Below are 27,542 nucleotides of genomic sequence, written 5' to 3'. Positions count from 1 at the left end.
ATACCGAGGTATGAACACGAGTAACCCTGCTCTCAGAGTTATCTCCAAGCTTGTGTTTCACACAGAGGGATAGATAAGCTAATACATGTCAGCACAATAAGGGGGGTAGAGGAAAGAGCAGAAATGAGGCCGGTGGGGTGAGGGAGGGCGGTTGTGCGCGGAGAAAACACACCGTGGTCCAGATCTCCAGGAGGGCGGCCGGTCGGGCTCAGATGCTTTAATCACCCGAGAACAGTTAACCATTGACTACTGGGACGCACAGCACGGGATCTATATCATTCATGGTTATTCTATTTCAGAGGGCATGTGCACAAAGCATAAAGCTATTACTAAGCCCTCTACTTGTCTTGGTCAGTGAACGCAACGCTAATCAGTGAGAAAGACAACCACTGCTGTTCGTCTTATAGGACAGGCGGAATGATCTTGGTGTGGGCTTCCATATGAATAAGAAAATCCCGTTTATTAGAATTTTTGTACTGGTAGGTGGTCTGGATTAGAGAAAAAAAACAAAAAAACTTGGTGACCTTCAAAAGAAAATGAAGGACCAAGACTGTAGCTTTAAGGCAAACCACCTTCTAAACTAACTTTTTAAAAAAAGTCATCATTAACTTTAACTTTGGCCACAAGCAGTTTTAGGGCTAAACAGAACAAGACTTCAGATGAATTTGATATTCAAGCACCAACTTTTAATTTGAAAAAATCTCAAACTTCCTTTGTTTGTCTGTTTTTTTGAGCAGGGAGGTAAAGGTTCTTAACTAATTTGCTAGATTTTTGTTAGATATTAGTAAATAATCTAAACATATCTAATGTTAAAACATACAAACTTTTTAGTTGAAATAAACAAAATGTTTTTAAATGTGGTATTTTAACTCTGTGAAAACAGCTGTTTCAATTTAACTTTTATTTAGGATACTAGTGTTTCATTACCATTTATTTAAAATCAAGACTACTTCATCAAAACTTGTTTTAAAGTGTGAATATTGTTTTCTTTTAAACAATGCTTTTGAGCAGGGAAAGCAGAGAAGCAACTGACGGAGTAAATAGGCTCACAGGGAGGAACCTGTAGACAGTATGGACCAGCAACAAGAGGAAGGTAGTGACATATTTACTCAGAGGACTGACGAGACACAGGTGAAAACGATCTGGGGAGATTGGGACAAAGGAAGTAAAAGTCAAACTAAGACAGGTAGGGAGAACCTTCAAAATAAGACAGGAAGTTGGATGAAACACAAACGGAACCCCAAACCCCAACAGCTGCTTTTTAAAAAGTATAGTTTTACAATAAATAGGTAAGCCCAAGAAAGTTTTCTGAGATAAAGTCATAAAATTGACCGTATATAAATATTTATATATAAAACTTAGAAGTTACATAATTTAGAAATATCATATTTTAGCAATTTCACAAGTGTTGCAAAGCCATGGCTGCACTAAATAACGTTTTTCTTAAATTATTGTCATTTTTCTTCATCATTTATCCTCATCAATTTTCCTGCCTTTACATTTTTTCCTTTTTAAAGTGAACATACCTGATCTATTTCAGAGCCTTTTTTAAGGTTTTCTGTCGTCTCGTGTTTGCAGGGGAAGATTATTAGCGGCACACTTAGCCTTAGTTCCACTGTTGCTAAATTATTATTTCCAGCACATAAAAGGTACATTTTGGTTCCTAATTAAGTTGACAATGATATTTGTGTGAAAAATGACAACAAGTTTAGGCGAAAAGAAAAAAAAAACAACCCAACACTTTAGTTTGAAGTGCGTCACTAAAAATCGTCCCCTGGAAAAAAAATTTGTTGTCACTCCTGTAGCACTTAAATATTGTAGCGCGGTCGTTTCGTGAACTTATTGTAACCCTGCTGTGTTTTGTCAAAAAGATTGTGTTGCTTTTTTACTTGACAACACTTTGACCCCTCTAGAGCTGGTAGTTACCACTTGTTGAAGCAATATTAGGTCAGATGGACTAAACCAATAGATTCAGATTTCGGATCCAGCTATTTTTCTTGCATTAGTCCAATTTCCACATTCAATATCGGATATGGTACCTTCCGTCAACAGTTTATGCTAGTTGCAAATTATAAATTCAAATTAAATAAAAAATTAATTATTATTTTACACCAAATTAGAGTTTATATAAGTTGTAGCTAATATAAAAATTCAAAATGGCTAATAGAATGCTAATGATCAAGAACACTAGCGAATTAAAGTTAGTTTAGGATCAATTCATTTGCACTTAGGCCCAAAAATAAAGGTTTTACTGGAATTATGAAAAAGTCAACATCCCATATCACATTGAAGTCAAATGAACTAACATTAACAGAAATAATTCTAAACACAGGTATTGAATCATACCTTTGATAAAACTTTATAGAGATTAGAAAAAGTCATGGAGCTTCTGACTCTAACAATGCAACACAATAGGAAAGTGGCTCACTGTGGATTCCACGCGCGCCTGCTCACCGCTTCGACATAAACGCCCTGAGACTTTAAAGACTCTTGTCATTTCAGATTGATGCCTGGCATCATCTGGAGAGAAGAAGACCCGCAGGGTTGAGAGCAGCCGTGTTTAAACGCCTCACGATGATCTGCCGCTGACAACATTTTAGCTCAGCGGTGAAGCGCCCACAGTTCCACTTCTCATTTATCTGCTGAGCCCGCTAACTTCTATCCGATTTGCACTAGAATTTTTTTTTTTCAAAAAAACAGGAAATGAAGCCTTAAAGACCCACTCTGAAGAAAATGTTAGCGTGTTCTTGTGGCATTTTTCTGATGATGGAGGGCATATCTAAAGTAATATTAGCTCAAAATCACATGTCTGAGTATTTCTTTATTCAAATCCATGTGAACCAGGAGCAGACGAATGAAATGCAGTTTGATATTTATGACGTGGAGAATACACTGGGCGGGGCACAATTCCCAGAGAAATTAAAAAGATATGTTAGTTTTTATTTGTTACCCAAAAATTGTAAGCCAGCAGGATGTGAACTGAGAGCTCTCAGCAATGCCAACGGTCCCGACCACAACTCAAACTACTGCCGATCTCCAGAAACTATGTCCTAGAAAACCTTTTGGATTTTGGCCAAACCAGAATAATCAAAAATTAAAAAGGACCACTGGGAACACTTACAGAATAAATGAAAAGATGATGGAAGTGGGACTTATAAAATCTTCTCCTGAGTAAGACGGCGTCTTTTTATTTAAAAAGAACCGATCGTACGCTCCTCGTGAATGTAAAACTGATGGGAACGTGGTCGACGACATGTCGACGAAATGTTGAATTCGAACTCCCGAGAGCTTTATTTTGAAAGGACCTTCGCCAATGGGCAGTGAAAAAGTGGAAGCAAAAAGGCTGAAAAACTCAGCCGACGGGAGGAAAACAGTGTGACTTGCAGTTTCCATCAACAAACAAAACACTCCATATTTCTTCAAAAAGACAAAGTGTTAAGTTAGGCTACTCGGCACACTGTCAATAGTGGCGTTTATCATTGGGCCAGCCACAGTCTATATATTGATTAAACTATCCATCACCTAAACTCTACAAGACATTATTTCTAATTAAAAAGTAAGTCATAAATTTTATCCGTTATTGCCTGGCTGAGGCTGTAAATAAAATTAAAAGGGGGAGGTGTGTTTGTGTGAGGGGGGGCAGCCGAGGCCGATGGCACCTTTGGGATCCTCAACCGTTAGGAGGAAGGTGTCCGGCTCCATCCTGGAGGAACAGATGCCAATCAATGCCTCCTCTGCTTTTATTTGTTTGGGTTTTTATTTTTTATTTTTTTTAAGAAGACGGGCACCACGCCGGCATATGTAAAGAGGGTGTGCTTGAAAATCATGTATAACCATAACGGGGCTAGATCGGCGGCGGCAAAGACACTTCCGCTGCAGTTTTCCTCATCCAAACAGCTTTCTTGCTCCAAATGGCACGGTCACTGGACATTATTTTTTTATCTCCGCTGACAGAGAGGCCATTAGTGCCAGGTGGGTGTACTTTCAGAGTAAAAGCCAAGGACACTTTTACTTTGACAAGTTCTGATGACTTGAGCGTGTAACGGTTGTAAGGAGGTGTCTGGTGGAATATTTGGCATTTTAAGCGCATGTGAAAGGATAGAAGCACTGGAGTGCACCGCCACAAGCTCCTCCTGAGTGATCAACAACAACTTGGGGAGCTATGTTTGGTCAGCCGTGTGAGATTCGATTGGTGGAGAATAGGTCTAAATAAAACACAAAACGAGAAGATGGTCCCTCCAGGGGGAAACAAGAACTACTGAGTCAGCTCCTTCGTTGACTTCCCCACATGTGACGCCTGCTGCCTCCTCACTTTGAAACCGGATCAGATCTTCCCGGAGTATGAATTTTTGGTTCTGGGTGCACGGAAAGTTCAATCTTTCCAGATGGAAGTGGCTTTCAATGAGTCCGTTGCCGTTTATCTGTGCTAACAGGATCTCTGACAAATTCCCTTGAAGTCTACGGACCTTCAGCGTCTTTTTGCTTGCATCGGGTCCTTCTGTCACATGGTGTAATTTCTAAACAAACCCTAAAAGATGAAAGCTGCGTTCGAATTTCATCACCCACATGTCCAGGAGAAAGAAGTGGGGGGAAAAGAAATTGGGGCCAAAACAGGGCGATGGAGGAGCTGCAAAGTATGGCTAATGACCATGGTTTCATTGATGTGCCAAAAGTGTCAGGGCGGCGGTGACGCAACACACCGGCACACATCCATCACCCATCCAAGTATGCCGTTCCCACAAAGGAATAGTTCCAACCAAATCTGCAATTTCTGTCAAATCATGGCGATGTACCGACAAAGACTAGTGGAGGGCTCACCGTATTGGACTTACAAAGGCTGCGGATCATGACAGCCAGTAACAACGTATGTTGTCTGCATGAGTGGGATGTATTGGAACAGAAAAAAAAATGAAAAAGTTGGTAACTCCAACTGGTCCGATGTGAAAATAACAGGTCAGCGGTTTGGAAAAAGTTGACTCAATGGATTGCAACATCGCTTTAGATTCAGGGGTGCCCAAATCCAGGCCAAGAGGTCTAACATGCTTTCCAACCATCGTGCCATTCAAGTTCCTTACCTGACCCAGTTAATCAGCAGCAGATGAGGCAGGGTTCGTGGAAAACCAGCAGGAGGACGGCTCTCGAGGCCTGGATTTAGGCTTTAGAAGAATATCTTCTACAGAAAACCAAAGTTTAAAGCCTCCTTAGACACAACTATGTTTATCAGAGGATGCGGGATGTCACCAGGAAAAAAAACAGCAAAACCATACGTGACACACAGGCGTTCTGTGCAACATAAAGTAAAGTTGGATCTGTTGAAAGATAATCTTCATTCAATGTTTTTTACGGGCGTACTGCAGGCGACAGGTCGTAGTAAACATTTATACAACAAGAGAAAAGCAGCTAAAAGCCGTGTCACACAGCCACTTTGTTTATTTTGTTCATTTTCTACTGTTGGTCTTTCATGATACATGCATGACATTCTTCCTTCATTAAGTGTTTCTTGCTTTTTTCATTTGTCGATGAGCGAAGATGTACGTCAAGGATTTCCACCGACGGCCTTTACGTGAATTCAGTTTTCAACCTCTTCAAAATGTTTTTGTCGATTGGGAATTTTACGTAGTTTATACACAATTGTTCCGTAAATTTTACACAATTGGACGGGATTTTTGCGAAATTTGTGTATATCATGACCATTCCAAGTATGTCTAACAGACTTTTCACACACGTTTCCTATTGTTATTCCATCTTTTCACACAAAGAAAAAAAAAAGAAATGTAGGCTATTGAATGTCACTGTATGACTGATTCTTAAAATGTTTTAAAAAGGAGATTCCCCCACTTGAATTGGGAGAGACCCTATACCCCTCCTCTTTTTCTTAAGCCCCCTTTACAGTGCCTTCTCAGCTGACAGGAACACATCCCGCGCAGCTACAGTGGGCGCCGATTCGCTGGTTTCACACCGTTCTAAACACTGTGACATAAGAGGTAATAGAAAACCATAGCAGGGCAGATTTTTGTCTCTCCAAGTGCTGAGCCTGTTCCCCCTTTGAATTGGCGCCCCGGGCAACTGCCCGTACTGCCCGTGCCTAAAGCCGCTACTGCCGTGCAGTATCCAAAAAATGTACAGAAGTGGCTGTGTGACAAGGCTTTTAAGTGGTAGGGGGTTAGACTTCCAAAAAGCTCATTCCTGGTTGGCGAGAGCGGTTGCTATTGAAATGTTAACTCAGACCGACTCGGACCAATCGCTTTGTGACAACATCTGGCCCCAACATGGTAACGTTCGTTTTGCAGAAAAATTGGTGACTGAATTGAGTTTATTTTGTTAGAACTGGAAGGATGCCAATTTTTAGATCACACTCCCTCTGTCCAATTCTCATTTACAGTCAATGGTGTGAAGTCAGAGATCCACTGTCTAGTGCATATACGTCTATAAAGAATAAGACTCTCAAATGTGAGTTTTCTTTCATCCTTTACGGTTCTAAAAAGAAAAAAAAGCACATAAAGACCGCCATTAGTCATAATCACAATAGACCCGGAACAAATAGCCGGCTATCAGACGTGTCAAAAGGTAGAACAAAATTCTTTCAAACCGAACACACAATCACAGGAGCCTTTAGTGTCCTGACAACCAGAACAACATGTTGCCACGATGACAAAACTTTCACAGAAGACCACAAAAAGAAAAAAAAACACATCATTATCATTAATAAAGCACACAAAGCAAAGGGAGCCTTTCATGTAATTAGGTCACTCTGAGGTTTTCCAGGCTTTGCCTGGTATCCTAAAAGCAAGCTGCTTTTCTGCCCCACCGTAGTTACCTAAGTAACAGGACCCGACGACAAAGACCTGAAAAGTCAACTACCTCTGGGCAAAATTCAAATTCAAGACCACGGCTGACCTGGACCTGGAGCCACCCACCCCACCTTTCCCTTTCTAGTCAAATAGCTTGTTTTGCATTATTTGGAGAAGCCCCGGCCAGGATCTCACTATGAAAACAAACGGGGAGGCTTTGAAATAACAGACCCAAATCTCGGCCGAGGTTCATGTCATCACAGGCCATTATGGTCGAACTAACTTGAATGGCCGCTGCTATGGGAAACCATGCTGGGTATGCAAATCCTTGATCATTCTTTATAGGGAGTATAGTGAGTTTGGACATTTCTCATCTATTTACCTTTGTTTATTCTATGGTTAGCTTTTAAAAAAAGACCATAAAAAGACCATAAAAAGTCACAGTTCCGTTTCATTGTTTACGCAATCAAAATTTTCCTCTTAATTTAGCATTTTTGGCGCTGATAGAATGCCGGATTTCACACATCTGGAGAGAAGCAGCAGGTTCCAGGACGAGATGCTGAAATGAAGACAGAATGAAGGCGACTGTACCAGATGTTTGTTCACTTTCAAATGGACAAAAGCTCAAATGTTAGGAACATAGACAACATGCTGTTTCCCTTAAATCTGTTGACCTGTTGGTACAGTTCTTTGTATTTCTCTTTTGCCAGAAGGATTTAATGTCCTCTGATCTGTGAAAGACGTGATCATACGGGTCATGATGGGAACAGCAAGAAGTTAAGTGTAACCCTTGTGCTATCCTAGGCACTTTAACATTGGGAGTTGGGTCATCTAGACCCACTAGACCGTGCGCTGAATCTTTTTTCTTCAATGACATGTGATCTTCACTGGTGTCCATGGATTACATGAAATTTTTCCACCTTTATCCACCTTTGTCATGGTAGGAATAACACGTCAATGTAAGGGTGGGGTCATAGGATCGCACTAGGGTTAAAAGAACAGAAAGAGGTAAACAGAAGATGCAACTGTGGGATGTTGGGCTCAGCAACACGTGTTCAATAGACCACTTTCAATCAAAACTCTATGTAAATGCACGTCTATATGCCCTTTTCGGGCTTCCGAACTCAAGCGTTCACGCATCAATACATACGTTTTAAAGTCTGTTTTTGGGCTCTTTGTGCAACATGTGCTGCCATTGGAAGTTAAACCAGTCATACTTTGACCAATCAGGGGCTCGTATTTCGTAGTGAACCGTGAATTGATCATAAAGGAGAAATGAATAATCACGGTTTGTGCCGGACTAGAATTAAATGACACCAAGGTTTTAACGTACTATCGTATTGCATGTGGTCAATGTATCGCAAAGTTGCACACACTTATAAAGTACAGGTGTTGCTGTTGTATGGTATGGTGGTGTATGGCACACTACAGTCTTTAGTAAGATCCGAATACTGGTTCCTAACAGACCGCGTACAGATGTCACGCGCACAGGCTGTCCAGGTGATAGATAAGTGCCTGTGGGATGCTAATACAAACTACACTCTGGTTGTCTAATTTGCTCATTTTTGACAGTCAGGCGACAAGGCAAGAAGAAAAAACTCATGCCATGAACACCACTTATGAGCGCCTTGTGCAGTCCGCAGGATGTGATGAAAAATCTGCCTGCCCTTCACCTACTTCACCATTACGTGTTGTTTAATTGTTCGATACGCTATGACCTGTCGCTCGCACAATGTCCACAGAAAAAAACGTGCAAGAACATTTTCTCTCCACAGGGTCCCCAAGTGGTCTACGACCTTGATGTTTCAGGCGTGTCACACGCAGCTCGGATCTACCCGTAAGGGCTATAGCCTAAGGGGTGGGGGAGGTATCTGGAGGCAAACCCATCCTCCACTGCGTCCACCTGTAAACTCTGGAGGATAAACAATCTCCCTAATTGAATTCTATCCAGCCTCACCCCAGGAGGCGGTGAAGGAGGGGGGCAGCTGCAGAGAGGAGCCGGATGAGAACACACCACGTTCTCGCTGGTCCAGACAGGCGGGCGATGCTGGGGACGCGGCATCGCACTCCAGGCGTGGAGAAACCGACGCCAGCTGCGGCCCTCGCATGATTACAGCGAAAACATCATTTGCATCAGAGAATGAAATCCAAACACGCTCCGTCAATACGTACGGGTGACAAACATAAGAAGGGGAGCGAAAAAATAAAAGCTCCTTGTCGCTCACTGCAGAAATTAAAGACTTACCAGAAGTGTCGCGGGGAAATTAACATACGAAGATGCTATCACGATTCACTTCCATAAACATCTACTCCACAGAAAGAACAAGCCCGACTGACTCACATGAATGCTCCTTATTACTGTGCTGTGTAAATGGGGGGGTGGCAGATCTTGTACACACACAATCTGGGAAGTGTTGACGCTCTCAGGTCTGTTTAATAGAAGTGGATATGATACAATACCTTTTAGCGAGTGGGATTAGAAATCCTGGGGGTGGAGAGGGTCACATTCAAGATAAGAGAGGCGAGCTCCTTCCTGGAAGAGGAACAAGAGAACGGGTTAGGAGTCTGCTGCAACAGTTCAAACGTCCCAAAAAAAGTCGCGCTTCAGAATATGAAGTTGGCGGCCTTTACCTGTAGATGACCAGAATTAATTCTTTAACACCAGAGATGTCAACTGTAAATCTCCGACCATTTAGGGGGTCACTGATTCACGGATGTTTGTATCGGCTTTGAGCCGTGTTGCGACACTCAGAATCCATTGGAATTAACCTCGTTATCGGTTTAAGAGTTACGATATAGTTGAAAGAATGTCAACACTGGAGCTAAAGCTCCGATGTTAAAGGGTTAACCACCTGACTCCCACTACGGTCAACATTTTCTTTAAATGCACGAAAAATTACAATTTCAAGAGCCCCACCCCCGTCACATTTGCAGAAGAAAACGTCAGAAAACTGCAGAAGAAACACAATTACATTGTTTCCATTAAATCATTAATGCGAATAAATACAAAGCAAGTCGCGTGATAAGTCATTAAAAACACAGCTATGGATGAAAACAATACTTTGATTTACAGCAGATACATTGAAATTTCTGTCACGGTACTAGCGCTCATCATCATCTGTCAAAGGAGACGTTGACGTCCATTCAGGGCGAGCACCTTAGACGTGGCTACGGATGAAGCGATTTATGGAAATGATGGTTGGTGATTTTACAGAGGAGCTGTGGATCCAACAATTCCACATGACACGCTCAACCTTTGACGAGCTGTGTGACGCTGTGGGACCTCTAGTGGCGCCCGCTGGGCAGAACCCAAGGCTGCCAGTTCCCACCAAGAAGCGCCATGCCACCCGTTTGTTGGTCACTCATCTGGTTCAAAAGAACTGTTTCCATCGCAGTTTTGCGAAATATGTCAATTTTGATCTCATCTGTAGATACCAATGACTGTATTTGAAAACTGGACTAAGTGACTGACACCCCTCCCCCAACCCAGTGTTCCAAACAGGAAGTACCCGCTGGTTCCAAAAAGCCAAAACCCCACAGACTTCTATTGACAAATATATAGCTTTCATTTAGTCGTTCTATTTGTCAGGATATTTTATTCAACTTATAAATTGACAGATCAAATGCCTCAATAAAAGTACGTGTTGCCTGTTGGCCCCCATACCCCAAGTTTGATTGACAGATTTTGTTTACCCCCTCTCTCAGGTGGTAGGGGAGTGGCCTTCCAACAACCTCACTACTGATTGTGGTTGAGTGGTTGCCATAGAAACGTTGACTCAGACTGACTGGGACCGATCACTGGCTCCAATGTGGGGGCGTCCGTATTCCAAGCTGCATTGCAAAGTTAGTCATTTTCTATGGATGGTGTCACTCTCGCTTTTGAAGACGTTCCGGTGTAGATATGTCCTCTACAGAGGACACATTGTTTTTTATGAAAGATAAATTAAAAACACTGATTTCCTTTTGCACCAACGGCGCAGACGGCTTTCATTTTTGGGTGTCCTCTGGGTCAGCCATCATCGAGCCACACCTTCATGAATTTTTCAACTGTTTTTTCCCCCGCTCCCCCCGGCAGGGACTGGAAGCGCCATTCAGGTCACATCGGCTTTTTTAATGGCTGATTTATGAAAGCCCCCGCAGAGGCTGGGCGATGGGCTCGCAGGACAAAAGAGCCTGTTTTAAACTGCATTAACACACCGCAGTAAATATCCCATACAACTTTAGCATTTTGATGATCCCCCCCCACACACACACACAAACACACACATCACATTTCGCCCCCCCCCCCCCCCCCCCCCCATCTCATCTCCTCCTTTTTTTTTTAACGTCCTGGTCTCAACCCTTTCGTCAGGCCTTCCAAACATTCACCTGACATGGGAGCACAACGGCGGAGTGTTTACCTTCAATTAGAGCAGAATTAATGAGGAACTCGATAGGTAAACTAACTTTGTTCAGGGATACAAAAAAAAAAAGATGAATTTCTTCTTTACTTTTACTGATAAAAAAGGAGACAAAGAAAATCTTTTTCTGATTAGAAGTGCCGTAACACGATTTCTAATCAAATCCAGAATTCAATCCAAACACTGATGAGCACCAGATCTCCTGTGATGAAGGTGTCTAAAGCAGGTTATGGTCTGGAATAAAGAGCTTGAATTTAAAAGGACTCTTCGGTAGGACTGTGTTTGCTTTGTTAATGAGGCAGATGTTTGAGTGACTTTGAGGACTTTACAGTCCTACACTCCAATCATCCTTTGATCTATTGTAAAAGCATTTCCTGTGGTCTTTTAATTATGAACACGTCTTTTTTTTTTAATTCATTCATCTTCTAAACCCGTTTTTGTCTCTTTCGGGGTCATGGGGACGATGGCAGTCTATCGCAGGGCCACAATCACACACCCATGCACTGTCATGTTCACCCCCAGGGACAATTTACAGTAACACTTTAACCTATGAAGCATGTTTTTGGACGGTGGGAGGAAGCCAGAGTCCCCGGTTAAAACCTGTGCTGCACAGTGGGGCAGTGGTTAGCGCTCTTGCCTCACAGCAAGGGCCCCCCAGTTCAAGTCCAGGCTGTGGGACTTAAAACAGAAAACCAGCGGGGGACCTTTCTGTGTGGAGTTAGCATGTTCTCCATGTGCATGTTTTGGTCGTGTGTGTGTTTTCTTTGCAAAAATTAAAAAAGAAAACAGTTATTTTCTAGGACATAGTTTCTACAGAGCGGCAGTAGTTCATTTGAAATTTTCTCTGAGTTGTGAGCGGGATGAACAAGAGAACAACCACTCCCCGTTGCTGAGAGCTCTCTGTTTACATGCTCTCATGCTAGCTAGGAGCTCCACTTTACCCCCAACCTTACAATTTCGGTGTAACAAAAACATGAAACCCTCAAGACTCCTTGTTGCTGAAAGCTCTCTGTAGAAAGGAAGCAGGAAGCAACATCAGAACACGATCTTTTTCAACTGACATATTTTGCTTAAGTCATAGTTTACTTTAAAAATGTCCTCCATTGTCAAAAAAATTGCTACAATAAAATCTTAAAAACACAATTTTTTATGCTTTTCATCATAGGGGTTTGGCCAAAACTGCAAAACAATCATAATTTGATCAAATGTTAATTTATTTGTATAAATATCCATTTGAAACCAATTTTATTTGGAAACCAAAAATATTTTTTCAGGATATAAACTAAATTAATTTAATTTTTGCAATAAAAATGCAACTTTTTGACCTAAACAAACAATACATTTTTTATTTTATTTGCTAAATTAGTCCATTGTCGATCACAATTTCAAAATTAAATAGTTCAAAAGTATATTTTTTTAGTAAAATTGAAAAAAACAATTGGAATTTGGAGGACAATTTGGTTAGTTTTAGCAGATATTGTACAAGTAAGCCAACAAATACGTTCGGCTTTCCAACAAAGTAGCGCTTCATGAAATCTGCTATTCATTATGTCTGATGGAACGTAAGACTTTGGCAGCCAAATACAGATGCGACAGGTCAATTCTGCCGAAAAGCTGATACGAGTTGGGTCAACGGAGCATCTGCCAGTTCTTCAGCAAGGCCCACGAGCGCTGGAAAGGAAGACGCTCGCACCATATTGCAGCGCAAACTGCAGAAACGAGTAGGAAAAAATAGCTTGTTCCCTCAAAACAACAGCGTTCCCTTTATGTCACGGGCTGTAGAACAGACGTTTTGACGGTTTGCAGCTGTAACATATCTCTGATTCCAGCCTTGTACCTGCTGCCGCTCTCCCTGGCAGCTGACGGTATCAAAGCCAAACATATTGCTCTCTGGTAATCAGTGGTGTTAATGCTCTGGCAAAGGAGGAAGATGGCGCTTCCAAAATATCTTCAAAGAGTTATGGGCCAACTCCGGGCGCCCAAGACGGCCTCCAACGAGGATGACTTGGACGCTCATAGCTACGATGAGCCATGGAAGTTGACACACTGGGCACCAGAGTCCCAACCCGACATCACTAGGGGGAAGCCGCAAAGCAACAAGCTAAAAGCTTATTAGGTATCAGATCAATACAGGGATTTTTAACATTTTTATACAAATAAACACTTAAAAGCTATGTACACACCAGGCATGTGATGTGTGTTCAAGAGATTGCTGAACGTGGGAATCAGCATACAGGCTGTCATTACCTGATATTACCAGATTACACCTTGAATAACTGGCACTACAGAAAAATATAGTTAGGATTATCAAAAACGTATCAGATAAAGGTATCTGCCATTTTGACAAATAGAACGACAGAGTAACAGCTATTTGTTTCTCAATAGAAGTGTATGGTATTTTGGCTTTTTGGAGCCAGCGAGTACTTCCTGTTTGGAAAGCAATGGGGGAGGGGTCACTCAGTCCAGTCCAAATGAGCCTCAAAACTTTTTTTTTTTTTTTTATGAAAAGGAATCAGTCACTCTGCTTATCATGCTGCATAAAAAGTTGTTCTATTTGCACATCTCACTCGGACATTTTCCAGATTTTTTCCTTTCTTTTAATTCAAAAGCATCCTTAAAGGCCATTTGAAATAACAGGGAGCTAAAGGTTTGCAAGTTTTGTTAAGTACAGACCTGCTGAGTCTCCATCATGAGACCGAACTCCGAGTGGGATTAATTTTACATCATGTCGTTAACTTTTCACTGACTGCTTAAGATATGCGGCCACTTAAAGAAGGGTGGTGGGGGTGGTGGTGGGGGGATGGAAGACTTTTTCTCTGAATGCCGAGTTAAGTCGTACTGGATCACGGCGCTCAAAGTGAATGATCGTCCATTGGCGGAGTGGATGAGTGTGAGAGGAGGAGGCACTTTGTGCAGCAGCTCAATGGCGGTAATGCACAGAAAATTGGCCCTTTTCTATATTGCTCTAAATGCTGCACTACCCTTTCTATACCCCCCACCCCCACCCACCCCTCATCGTCGACCGGAGCGCATTGGAAATTACAAAGTGATAAAACACAGCATGACTATCCAGTTTTTCTGCTGCCGTGAAGTTGCACACAAATTTGATTTCACACTCCAAATGTGATTCATTGTGGGTACAGCGTGCAGGAGTTCGCTGAGCGGCTGCGCAGAGGAGGGCCCCCCGTCTGCGACTGCTTTGGGACTGTTAAAAACACAAAACTTTACCAAGGTTTAATTATCTCATTTCTAGTCTAAATATCTCAGCACAATCAAAATCCTCCTGGCTACCAAAGACAATAAATCGTCTAATCTTTTTTTTTTTTTTTTAATCCTCCAAAGAAATTACAATACCAAGAGCCCGACCCCTTCATATTTAGTAACATTGAAAAGCCCCAAATGTCCGTAGATACCAAAAGGAGTTCATGCAGTGGAACGCAGAGAATTGGAGATATTCAGGTCTAGAAATGTCCTCTACAGATAACACATTTGCATTACTGCTAGTCTGGCCCAAACGAACTTCCTATTAGAGTTTCAGTAAAAAGACAGTAATAAATCTCAAATCATGCTGAGCCATTTTATTTTGAAAAACATTTTTATTTTAAGCAAAATCTTGAATAAAACAAGTTTTACATTTACTTATCTTGTTTAAAAAAACAGACTTGCACGATTTTAAGACAAATGTATCTCAAAATGTTTAATTCTGATCTTCCTTTGAAATGATTATGGCCTGGAAGTAAAAATAGTTGGAATGCTGTGGCACTTTAAATATAGTATAAAAATGATCTACTTCAGATGTATAAAACTCTTCTTTTGAGCAGAATACACTTATTTTAAGACATATGAAGATCAGAGTAACAGACCCAAAAATGAGTGTTCATAGTTCATATCTAGACTGAAGGTTGTCCTAAAAGGGAAGGGCATCACAACACAAGAAGAATTCTACTAGAAGCGTTGGAAATTTCCAAGAAACTGTGTGCAATAATGCTCACTAGATTGGTGATCATGGACCACAATGTATTGATCTAAACGACCATCAGAGCATACTGGACTCATAAAGGTAAAATGTTGGTATTTATTGGGTTTTTACTTCGGCAAATGGGTGATATTTGGCGCATAAGAACATAGATAGTCCCGCACCATATAGTCTTTTAAGGGCTAGGGAGTAGTAAGGGAATTCGGACATAACCCAAGTGTGGAAGAGGACTTCCCACAATCCCTTGCCCTGTTCCTACTACCCAGTAAAGTATGAGAGGAATGACAATATTTCCTAAATCTAGATCAACTATAGCTCAGATTAAGTGCAATAACAAAGTAAACAAGTCTGCAATTTACCAGTTTCTGGATTAAACCTTTTTTTTTAAACAGTGGTAATTTGTTGAAACATTAACCCAGTTTCAGTTGAGCTTTAGCTGTCAGACAGATGGTTGAGTGTTTAACGGTAGACTACTTTTGCACTAACTGATCTCCATCGCCAACCCTTCGAACAACTACTAAACAAGGTCAATCATCATACCTCCACCACCGTGCCTGACAGCTTTTATGAAATATGAGCGTCTGTATGTTTTGTTTGGCTTCATCCTCAATTGTGGGAGCAGCTGTAGAAGTCTTGAGGGTTTCACTTTTCATAAAGCCTCTCTCCCTAAATAGATTAATTAATCTAGATAGGCTGTATAATCCTTCCCAGGTTAATGTCTCTGGCACCGTGTTGCCACATAACAAACAAGCAAAGCTTCTGCCAAACCCAAACCAGTGGTGGTCAAATCTCTTAGTTAATCAGGCACATGTGGCTGAAGAATCCAATCCTCCTCCGTTAGCTTTCTGTTACCACGCCTTTTTGGTTATGAGTCAGATTTGACCCATATTATCCTCTGCCATAAAATTCACTAAAGCCATCATTTATCATCCCCATAATTTTTTCAGTTTTTGACTATTTCATTGGGCCTCTTTATCCATGAAAATTCTTAGTTTCAATGTTTTGGTCTGGGCCTGTTGACCTTTTTTCACCATTTCCCTCAATTTTGAAAAAAAAAAAAAAGAATGCTGTGTTACATTACTATCACAGACATAACACATCATTATTTAGCAACAACAGTACCATTATGATATTGTGGTTAGTTTTAACCTATATGGATCGGTTTCAAAAAAAGGACAGCAGAATAGATTTGAACAAAAATATAGATTTGTAAAGATAAACGACAACCACTCAATTTTGTTGAGGTAAAAGTTAAGTTTAGTACTTTTAAAACTAAAAATGGGTCATTGTCGACCCTGTGACAAGAGGACAGCTGATGATGAAGCAAAAATGGTGCCACATTAGAACTGTTAGCCACATTGGAACCGTCAGCCACATTGGAAGCGATAGCCACGGTAGGAGTGTTAGCCACATTAGAAGTGCTGGCCAAGTTAAGTGTTAGCCACATTACAAGTGTTAGGCACAATAGAACCATTAGCCACGTTTGGAGCGTTATCCACAATAGAAGCGTTAGCCACATTAGAAGCATTAGCCACGTGGAAGGGTTAGCCACGGTAGGAGTGTAAGCCATGTTAGAAGTGTTAGCAACCTTAGAAACGTTACCTATATTAGAAATATTAGCTACATTAAAAGCATTAGCTATTTTAGAAGTGTTAGCCACCTGAAAATTGCAAGTGAGGTCCGTGGATTCACAGTACAGGTGTGTCCAAATTGGAGGGCTGCGTTCTACTTGGGCTGCATTTGTAGGCTACTTACGTCACAGCTCCGCGAAAAGTGCTGTCCAAATTCAACAACCCCTACAAATGCGGCCAACAAGTACGGCCTTCTTTTACCTGATTTCAAGGATTGGTCTGGTGTATCCTTCTATTGTGAAGCGGGACCCGAAGTTGGAGATAATTATACCTGTTTTTACATTTACACCTCCAGGATCAAATAAGTCGGGAAATTTTTGAGCTCCATGCATAGTTCACTGCTCCTCTCTGTTCGGGACACACGATTGCTAGACAACAGGACATTCGCCGATGTAACCGCTGGAATTATCTAAAGGCTAGACGCATCCAAATTCACAGCCATTAACACCCGCCCTACTCGCTCCACAAAGGACACAGCCAACGTCGCCCGGGAATGCAGTGGCCATGGAAGGATGCAGCCCTCAAATTTGGACACACCCAGATGAGGGATTTCAAAACTTGTTTGCTACACATATAAAAAAGATACTACTAAAACAGATGTTATTGTGACTACACTAACTCCAAACCTTGTTGGCAAAAGAATAAAAATGAAAAATATGACACCGCTACTCGTAACTAACATGACAATAACACCAAAACAGTTGTAAAAAGTAGAAATGACATTTTGACACAGTGCCATAAACCTTTAAAAACCCTCAGTAAGCACAGCCAGCATCGGTATAAGGTGCATTGTTTTTTTGAAAATAAGCTTTTTAAGAGTGCTATGCAGTGCAGAAAATACAATAGTTTGAATAATTTAGCTTGTAGGTGTTGAAGAACTTGAGGTTGGCAGTTTATCAGAGAAGTACAGAAGCCAGATTTCGGCTAAAAATAAATTCCTCTGACCTGTAAGGGGATATGAACACATTTACGTCAGATAGAAAGTGCAGTTTTGGGGAATTTTAGTGTATTTTGAGTATAACCGGGAGGCAGAAAGACGAACAAGCCCCACTGCAAAGTGATTCATGACTAAATCAAGATGAAGTCTGCATGCACCATCTGTTTTTCTGCAATCTGTCCTTGCTTTGCTCCTCCATAAGCTGTTTTTTTAAGGTAGACAACAAATCCTGATGTAGATTAGTGTGGCATCATTTCGGCAAACTGTAAAGACTGTTTTTTTATTTTCTACCCAGAAAAGAAGGAGTTGTGTTTTTAATCTTGAAGTAAAATAACATTTCCTGCCGCTGCCGCCTGTTCTATCACCGCGCATCTCAACAACCTGCTAGCTGTACAAAAGCAACACGGAGGAAGCGGCGGATGTTCTCGCTGCGGCTTCTGTGCGTCTGATCCAAGTTGACAGCCTTTGGTGTGTCTTTATAAAAAAGCGTTTACTGAAGCACAGTGCCGCGGCCCGCTGAAAGCTCATCAAAGAGTGGCTTATTTTATCAGCCAAGTGGAAAATGTGCTGAGGAGAGGGGAAGGGGGGACGGGTGGGGGGGGGGGGGGTGCAGTGGCGAGTGGGAAGTCGGCGAGAGCAACTAAGCCATTGTGCCCGCCGCTGACCCAAACAGCCGCAGTACAGTCGGTGCAGATGCTTACAACAAAAAAAAGCCTTAATCGGCGGCGTGGGCCTCGAAATTAAATGACCCCGCAGTTGCGACACGGGGGGACTGACAAGCTGGGGCGGCGGGCGCCAGAGACACGGCTAATGAACGGGAAACACATTCGCAACTGTGCCAACATTAGTACGAAGCGGCGGAAGTTATTCAGGTTTATGGAATGACAAATTTCGCAAAAAGCTGCTGACCTCACCAACTTTTCTTTTATTTTGACTAAAACAATTAAAGGGCCTATATCTAGGGAGTTAATTCAGTCTCAATAATCAGAAATGCACACAACCTGTTTCACAAATACACACGCTCTGATTCACCACTGTAATTTTACGCAAACGTGCAATATAAATTTGGAAATGCACACGTTGTGTTTCACAAATGCACACCCTGTGTTTCAAATACACACACGTTGTGTTTCACAAATGCAAAATCCATTTTTCAGAAATTAACAATACATTTTCAGAAATGCACAATAGATTCTTCACAAACATCACTTGTAATATGAACTCAGAGATCGTGCAAATTTTAGAATGTGCTTTCACAAACCTGGTCTCATTTGTGAATCTCCCCACATCTGTGCTTGTTTCTATGATGAATATTGAGACTCCTTTCACGCTGCAGGTCAACTAATGTCACCATTGGCTAATGAATCTGTCAATCAAACTCATCAGCAAAGCAGGCGTGCTAACTTTCAGCCAATCGAATGGCCCCTTGGACTTTCTCCAGCTTTCACACTGATGTCAGAACTGAAGGTGCACGACACACAAGCATGGCGGAAAAGTTTTAAAGTCCAGGAAATGCAAAGCTCCCTAGTTAGGAGTAACAAAATCAAATCATACATTACAATTAAAATCAGTGTTGTAACTCTATTCTAACTTTAGGGGTAACGCAACAGGACAGTTGGAGGCTGGCTCCACCCTCAAGCCAGATTTGAAGAATGAAAAAAAAGGGGGGGGGGGGGGTGCATTGATCCGTCATTGACAGGAAGGTTGGGTTAAGGTAACGTAGTCACGCTGTGTCTATAATATGGAGAGTGGTACAAAGTGATGCCAGTTTCTCCACAGAACTTTCTGTGGAAGTTGAAGATTTTTCTCCTCCACCTTCTCATGATCCGGACCCAAGGGAACCGGTGTCTGAGTGCTTGAAGGACGCCAGCAGCATAGCTAACAAGGATATAGTATTGGCAAACTATCCCGAGTGAAACATTCATTGCAAATCCCATCACCAGGACACAGTTTGCTGGATTCGATGCCAACTGCGTTCAACCACTGTTTCCTTGCTTCCAAGTCCACTGGAATGTTGCACAAGCCAGTAATTTTTGACGGCCGAAGGCAATAAACCTTTGAGCCATGCTAAAGCTAACACACTAACAACCGACCGGTATAGAAACAAAGATGGGCGGGGCTTTTTGTCACCTGTGTGTAAGGGTAGAGAAAGTCTAAGGGCCCATTCGATTGGCTGAAAGTGAGCACGCCTGCTTTGCTGATGAGTTTGATTGACAGATTCCTTACAGTAGTGAAACATTTGTAAAAAACAGGTTGTGTGCATTTCTGATTATTGAGACTGAATTAACTCCATATATATCATGCTTTTCTTAACCTTTCAAAGTAAACTATATTACTATAAATTATATTATATTTCTTTTTGGCACACTAAAGAACGATATTTTAAAAGGAAATATGAGTTATTTTCGCAGCTCCTTTTCCTACAAGGACGTTTTACGTTTCAATTGCTGAGGCTCCGCCTTTCGCTCCATGTGGGTGCCACCCATTTCATGACGTCAACCTGGAGTTGGCGTCGGCCGCGTGTCTGCGTTTCGCCCAAGAAAAAAACAACTTACAGATTTTTGCAAAGATGGATGTGCAAATAAAACAAAGGCGTTATAGTGATCACCTCAAACCCAGTGGAAAAAGTGGGCGTGTGTGTGTGTTAGCCTGGGGGCGGTGCTAGCAACGCAGACTCTTCCTGGAAGGGGCTGTTCTTCAATTTCTGGTGTCACTGTGTGAGAATACTCTTATTTTTTGTGAATTGGGAGGGACTGGCACTTAAAGATGCATGAATGAATGAATGAATGAAAGGGGAGAAATGAACATTATAATACACTTAAAAGCCAAAAAATGTTGATTTTTCAACGTATATGCCCTTTAGAAGCCGTTCTAAAAGAGGAAATTTCTTCTTATATCATACATATCCTATTTTATCTTTATGTCCAGACTTCTTTAGAGAATTGAATTTTTTTCCAGTGTGCATTTACTCCACTTTTTTGTCATTGTCTTCACAATATCTGTCCTCAGTGTATCATGTTGTTCATAAAGCCTTTTTGGGAGACGTGATGTGGCTCCTCCGCCATACTAAGAAGTCATTTTGATTTATTTTTAGTCCTACATTAAGTTTTTCTGATCTCAAGAAGTTAAAGGATTTTTACCCATTTTAATAAGAATGTCCTTATTTCTTAATCCTGGGCTTATTTTGAGAAAAAGCTTGAAATTTGTTTGAATTAGTGACTGTCTTAAATCCAGGCTTTAAATCTTTGCACAGCATCTCTTAGGATGAGAAATATCATAAAGAAAAAAAAAAGAGTAGCAGCAAATGGGAACAATTCATCTCAGCATCCGAGTGTGGCAAATAAACGGAGCCTCTGGACCTGAAGAGGGACTCTAGCAAATTAAACCCCGATGCTATAATCACTCCATCACAGCCCGTCGGAATCGGCTCACTTGGAGAAAAAAGAACACCACCTGAAGTCGAGGGGATCCGTTTGGGATGCGCGAGCGGTAACCCTTTCCCCGAGGGTCGCATTAAATTCAGCAAAGCTGATAACAATTGACTGAGATTGCTGGCAACTGGTTGAAAATGAAGTATAGCTCTGGATCTGTATTCTGATGAACTTCTGCTTTCCTCATCACTGCTTTCACACGTCTGTGTTCTGCCCAGTTATCTGGATGCAGCCGCCTCGAATGGAATACATGTTCTGGAACACACGGTCTATAATGGATAATGAGATGAAAGATGGTTGGAACATAAAAGGTTTCCTGTACAATTACTCCTAATTGGTCTTAATTAGAAAGAATAAAACCCTGGGATGTGAGTCTTGGTTTCTCTTAAGCCTTAGTCACACCAACCTATCCGGGGGTTGACTTGCAGCTTTTTGGGTACAGAGAAGTGGCCGTGTGTCCTGTAGCTGCTTTCAGGTTCCTATGGACACCTCAAGGGACATCATGAAAATGGAATGTACGATTGTTGTGCGTGTGGTATCGTAAAGTCTACGTAAGGCTAATAGAAGTTGCACACACGTATGATGTACAGTTGACGATGTCGTACAGTGTCCCTGCGCCACAGTCTAGTCGTTAGTAAGCTGTACTGACCACACACCATTGCCGCACGAACCGGGTGGGTAGGTGATATGTCATTGCCTGTAGGATGCCCACAGGATACCCACGCAAACTACACTCTGATCGTCTAACATCTAGAATTCAGGGTGCATACACCGTTTGCGCATTTATCACGCAAAGAGTGTGCAGAATTTGAAGGAGTCCAAAAAAATAAAAAATCCAAATGATCGTGAATGACCTATCACATCACCCTTACTTACCCTACATGTTGTATGAGTGTTCGCTACGGCCATTGACTGTATATGAGAACTGGACAGAGTGTGTGTGACATTGCCCATAGAATTTGGCTTAACCAAATTATGTCAGTCCAGTCACCAGTTTTTGGCTATACGGCTGCCGCCATGTTGGAGCCAGACATCGTCAGTAAGCGGTGATTGGTCTGAGTCAGTCTGAGTTAACATTTCTAATGCAACCACTCTCCCCAATCAGGAGTGAACCTAATAAACCACATACTTTTATCAAAGCACCTGATTGCTCAGTTTGTAACTTAAATAACTTGCAATAAAGAAAACAACCCTTATCAAGTGATAAGGGTTCCAGAAAAATGTCATTAGCTAAATAAAAAAATAAGATGTTTTAAGTGTCAATGTGGGGTTTTGAAAACTTTAAATGCTGTTTTGATGCCCCTCAAACCAAAACGCTTTACTTTTTCCCCCCTAATACAATCATCGATTTTCCAAACCTGCCGAATCCTTTTCAGGGTCGTAGGACTGCTGGAGCCTATCCTAGCAACTGTTGGGTACAGGTCACCCTTCCGTCATAGGGCCACACACACACACTCATACATTCACACTTAGCAATGCATGAAAAATATTCTTAGGAAAGAAACAACATGGCTGACATTTTTGGAAATCTCAGGGCCATAAAGAAATCATATTTATCACCATCACAATGGCCAACCTTCACTAAAGACACAAAAGTCAATTGAGGGGAAAATTGCTCGTGTGACACTAGCCAGACTCGACACCGCAGGCTTTTCACTAGCGTGCGCATTACACGCACAAATAGCCGTTAAGCGTTTTTTTTCCTTGATGGCTTAGCTGTGCGCTCTCCGTCAGTGTTACCGGTGCAAGGCCGCAGAGAGACGCCCTCAGGGACACGAGGAGGAGAGGACGCGCTTGAGCGCCGCAACACGTCAAGGAGGATTGCCGTTGTCGCCGGGTCATGCATTACATGCATTTAGTGTTTTCACAGAGCGTCAGGTTGCATGAAAATAGTTTGAGAAGCAATGTCGGCTGAATTATTCATGAGCTGCCAAACGGCAAATGGTCTGTTTTTTAACCGAAATACCAGATCAGGCAGACAGATTGGAGGGTTTGGGATGAGTCGAAATGCCAAATGCAAGTGAGATTTGTTGTGTTGCAAACTGACTTAAAAAAACAATACTTATGTTCAACCCTGTAAAGTCCATTTCATCTGGAAATCAAACATTTATAAGATATTGACAGTATCAATTATATTAGTTTAAGATACAAAATTATTAACCTTAGTATTTAGGAAAAAAGCCTCTTATTCACTCACTGTGTCAAATTTGATCCAAACATTTTTAAAACGATGAAACTGAATTAAAAAGAATTCATTAACAATTAATTAATTAATTTACTTTGCAAATTATTCTATACAGCCAATAGTGTTTTAAAAAAAGAGAAACAATGGATGAGTTATTCTCAACAAAAAGTCTTGAAAAAACTAACAAAGCAAGAGTGTTTTCAAGATATCATGTAAAGCAGGAAAGGCCCCTCTACTGCCCCTAGTGGACTGAAAATGAACTACAGACCAGAGAGCACGGACCACTTTTAATAAGTGTTTTTGTGTGTTTTGAGTTTTTGTGATGAATCGGAGGAATCACGTGAGAAAATCTGCAAATACGTGAAACCGTGAATAAGCGTATAGAGTTTAAAAAAATTAAAAAGTAACCAACAATATTTGCAACAACTAATTTCAGCTTTTGGGGGAAAACAAATCCGTAAATAATTGATTTAGCAAGTTGCAGAAAACTGCAAATTACCACTGAAATTTCCCAAAGGGAAGAGCCAGCATCTTCAAGATCTATTTTATCTTAAATGAATAATCAATCCTTAAAGAGCTGCTGAGGAATTTATCCGCTTAATTGAGGCAGCCTTTAGGAGAAAAAAAAAAAAGTCAAACATCGTTTCCTTCTGAGGAAAACTCTGGCTTCCTGCAAAATAAAAATCTGCAACCGATTGGCGGCATGGATCAAGTTACCGGTCATTTACTCTTGAATCCTGTTTCCATGTGTAAGCGTGTGCACTCTTGCTGCCCTTACCCCCCACTACCACCCCTCTGACACATTTTTGCACCAAACGACCTTCCCCACTGCAAGACCTTCAAGATATTTTACCAGGTTTTAAGTAGTTTAAAGTCACTGTATTTTCCGCAATATAGGGCGCACTTGCACAATTCCAAGGCACACCTTCAATGAATGGTCTATTTTCAAAATGTTGTTATATATAAGGTGCGTTAAAAGAGTCAGAGATATGTCCATCAGTCAGACTTTATTATCTACGCTCACAGTAACTCTAGTACTCATTTGTGACATGCTACACATTAGCCAAGTTAGAACCGTTAGCCACCTTAGCATAATCACAATAACTGTAACTCCTTACGTTGTTTTGAAATGTTAAAAAAAAACCTAACACCACTATATCAAATGTTACTGTGATTAGGCTAACTCACAACCACAGTACAACACGTTAGCGACTTTAGCATATTCACAATGTCTGTAAGTCCAAACCTGCTTAGTAACGCGTAAAAAAAGACAGTCCGACACCACTGCAGGTTAGCTACAAAAGTGCATCAACTTTAACACCGAAACTTGTTTGCAACTTGCAAATTGCAAATAAAAAACTGATACCGCTAAAACACATTTTGCTGTGACTAGGCTAACTCCCAAACTTGTTTGTAACATGTTAAAAAATAAAATCACTGTCTGACACCGCTACACGTTTCCCGAATTAGTGTATTCATATTAACTGTAACTCCCAACCTTCTTAGTAACACATAAAAAAACCACAGTACAACATCACTAAATGTTAGCCAAATTAGCATATCCACAACACCTGTAACTCCCAACCTTGTTTACATGTGAAAAAAAAACTAATACCACTAGAATAAGTGTTAGTAGCACGTAAAAAAAGAAACACAGTCCAACACCGCTACATGTTAGTGATGTTAGCGTATTCACAATAACTACCAAACTTCTTAGTAACACATAAAAAACACAGTCCGATACCACTAAAAAAAACATTACTGTGACTACGCTAACTCAAAACTTTGTTAACGCATAGCAAACACAGTCCAACACCGCTACATGTTAGCGATGTTAGCGTATTCACAATAACTACCAAACTTCTTAGTAACACATAAAAAACACAGTCCGATACCACTAAAAAAAACATTACTGTGACTACGCTAACTCAAAACTTTGTTAACGCATAGCAAACACAGCCCAACACCGCTACATATTAGCCACAGTAGCATATTCACAAAATCTGTAACTTCCAACCTAGCCTGCAACACATAAAAAACAGACTGACACTGCTAAACCAACATTACAGTGACAACTCTAACTTCTAATCTTGTTAGGAACATGTAAAAAAACACAGTCCGACACCGATTTATTTCACAAATACAAATTCACAAATACCCAACCTTGTCTGGAGCTTATTAAAAAAAAAAAAAAAACGACTGACATTTTGACAGAACGCCATGTCTCAAAAACGCTTCAACATCAGTACCAGAATTAATCCATATTTAAACCGCTTCGGCTTAAAAGAATTTTTTGAAAAAAAAAGAAAAAAAGATTACTTTTTAATGCGTCTTTTTGTTTCCTGCTTTTAGGCGTGTTTGTGTGCGTAATCACACATTTGAGGGTCGGTATTGAGCAGGGAGGCAACTCTGGAGTGTCTCGGCACCCAAGGCGCCAAGGACATGGCTTGACAGGTGTGTGTAAAGCGTCCATGGGTCTGCAGGACGGCAGCAGGCAGCAGCACAATGCGCCCATTCAGGCCCGAAAGCAGACAAGCGAGATATCACAGGCCCCCCGCCGGGAGGGGCCGGTCATCTCGGGGCACATCAACCTTTCACTGCCAACTATAAAGAAAGACATAACTATGACTGCATCAGCAGTCATGGACAGCCTGACCTCAAGCAGGGAAGATGTCTACCGATGTGGGACGGATTGAGGTCGTCGATGACTGCCGACGGGTTCTGTTTTTTTTTTTAATGAAGCGCCCTGTTGGAGCTAAAAAGATGTCAAGCATGCTTTAAAAAACTGATGCAAGGTTTGCTTTGCAAGACCTGAATTGCTACAGTATTTTTTCTTCAAGTCATTTCCAGAAAAGATAGGAAATCCCAACAAGCAAATAGGGGCTGTTTGATTAATTTCCAATTTGCCATTTCCCCTTTTGTTTAAAAGGATGAACAAAGTGGCCATTCAAAGTAAGTAATTCTTCTTATTATCTCTGAAATTAATAACCTGTGTGAGGTAAAAAAAGTCTTTCTTCCAGCAATTTTGTGTAATGAACTCACAAGTCAAGCACACGGCAGCTGCATGCTAATTTCAAACAGGGCGCAACGAAAACACGCAGAGATGAGCTCCGGTGGCGTGCGATCTGATGCCAGAAAGTGACAGATAATGGTCCCTATATGGAAGAATTACTGCATTCTTTAACGGATACCCGATGAGAGCTTGCAAAAACATGAACACCGCCACTTTCATAATCGAGTTTCTGTCAAATACACCGACTGTATACAACAACTGGACTGAATGCGTGCAACGTCACCCATTGAAAATGGCTTACTTTCAAATCCAACAACATGAAGGCAATTTTTGGTCTAGAATTTATCGGTACGCAGTGATTGGGCCAAGTCAATCTGAGTCAACAATTCTATAGACACCACTGTTGCCAACCAGGAGTGAGCTCGTTGGAAGGCCACACCTCTACCACTTAAGTGCGGGCCGCACAAAATCTATCAAACGTTTTAAACAATCAATGTAGGGACCAGCAATTACCACCTACTTTTATTGAGGCATCTGATTGGTCTGTTTATGTAAGCGATAAAGCCCAACTCTTAGGAATCACGGTTCCCGGCTCCGCGTCATCTATTAATTTTGGATGATAGACACCTCGAAGGGCATTACCCCGCCTATACCATGGTCAATAAATATAAAATCACATATCAATCCTTTAATGTTGTTATTTTTAGCCTCAAATCAGTTTTCACAAGAAGCTATTTGATACGCCGTGTGTCGCATTGCCATGGTAAAAGCTACCGAGCCCACATCAACCTCGCTCTGCTGGAGCGGAGGAAAGTTGCATATAAGCTGCACGTCAAACATGAGATAAAGCAGCATTTTAGAGGGAATCAATAGATTAAACTGAAACTTTTCTGTGAGTTTTTTTTTTTTTTGGACCAGTTGATATAGCTAAAGTTCAAAGGAACAAATTGTCCTAGAAACAAGTCCTAGATCCTTTTTATTGCGAAAAAATATCCCGCATTAACTCTAATCAATAAATGTGGATCAACAAACAAACAATTAATTAATTAATAATACAATTATGGACATCCGTCCCATATCAAGCAGGAAGATATCCATGACAGAAAGACGGGCAACAAACTATTTGAAATTAAAGGCAATGTTACAAGTTAATGGTAAAGTTGTATAGAGATCCTGGC

General features: G+C 41.2%; 1 protein-coding gene and 1 long non-coding RNA gene across 23 annotated transcripts in view; one reads left to right on the top strand and one right to left on the bottom strand.

The window, feature by feature from the left end:
• LOC101165348 (adhesion G protein-coupled receptor L3) overlaps window positions 1-27,542 on the bottom strand; it is a 315,230-nt gene that overhangs the window by 264,647 nt on the left and 23,041 nt on the right. For all 22 annotated transcript variants that reach the window (XM_023948942.2, XM_078936168.1, XM_078936171.1 and 19 more), the window contains exon 2: window positions 9,252-9,324. The gene's annotated coding sequence lies outside the window, so the exon portion shown is untranslated. The remainder of the gene's footprint in view (window positions 1-9,251; window positions 9,325-27,542) is intronic.
• On the top strand, window positions 1,018-26,149 carry LOC144987123 (uncharacterized). The gene is made up of 2 exons (XR_013650991.1): window positions 1,018-1,186; window positions 25,704-26,149. It is a non-coding gene; the product is annotated as an uncharacterized LOC144987123 (long non-coding RNA).

The sequence above is a fragment of the Oryzias latipes genome, chromosome 18 (genome assembly GCF_053564925.1).
Source record: "Oryzias latipes strain Hd-rR chromosome 18, Olatipes_Hd-rR_3.1".
Lineage (NCBI taxonomy): Eukaryota > Metazoa > Chordata > Actinopteri > Beloniformes > Adrianichthyidae > Oryzias > Oryzias latipes.
This window is presented reverse-complemented; position numbering and strand designations above follow the sequence as displayed.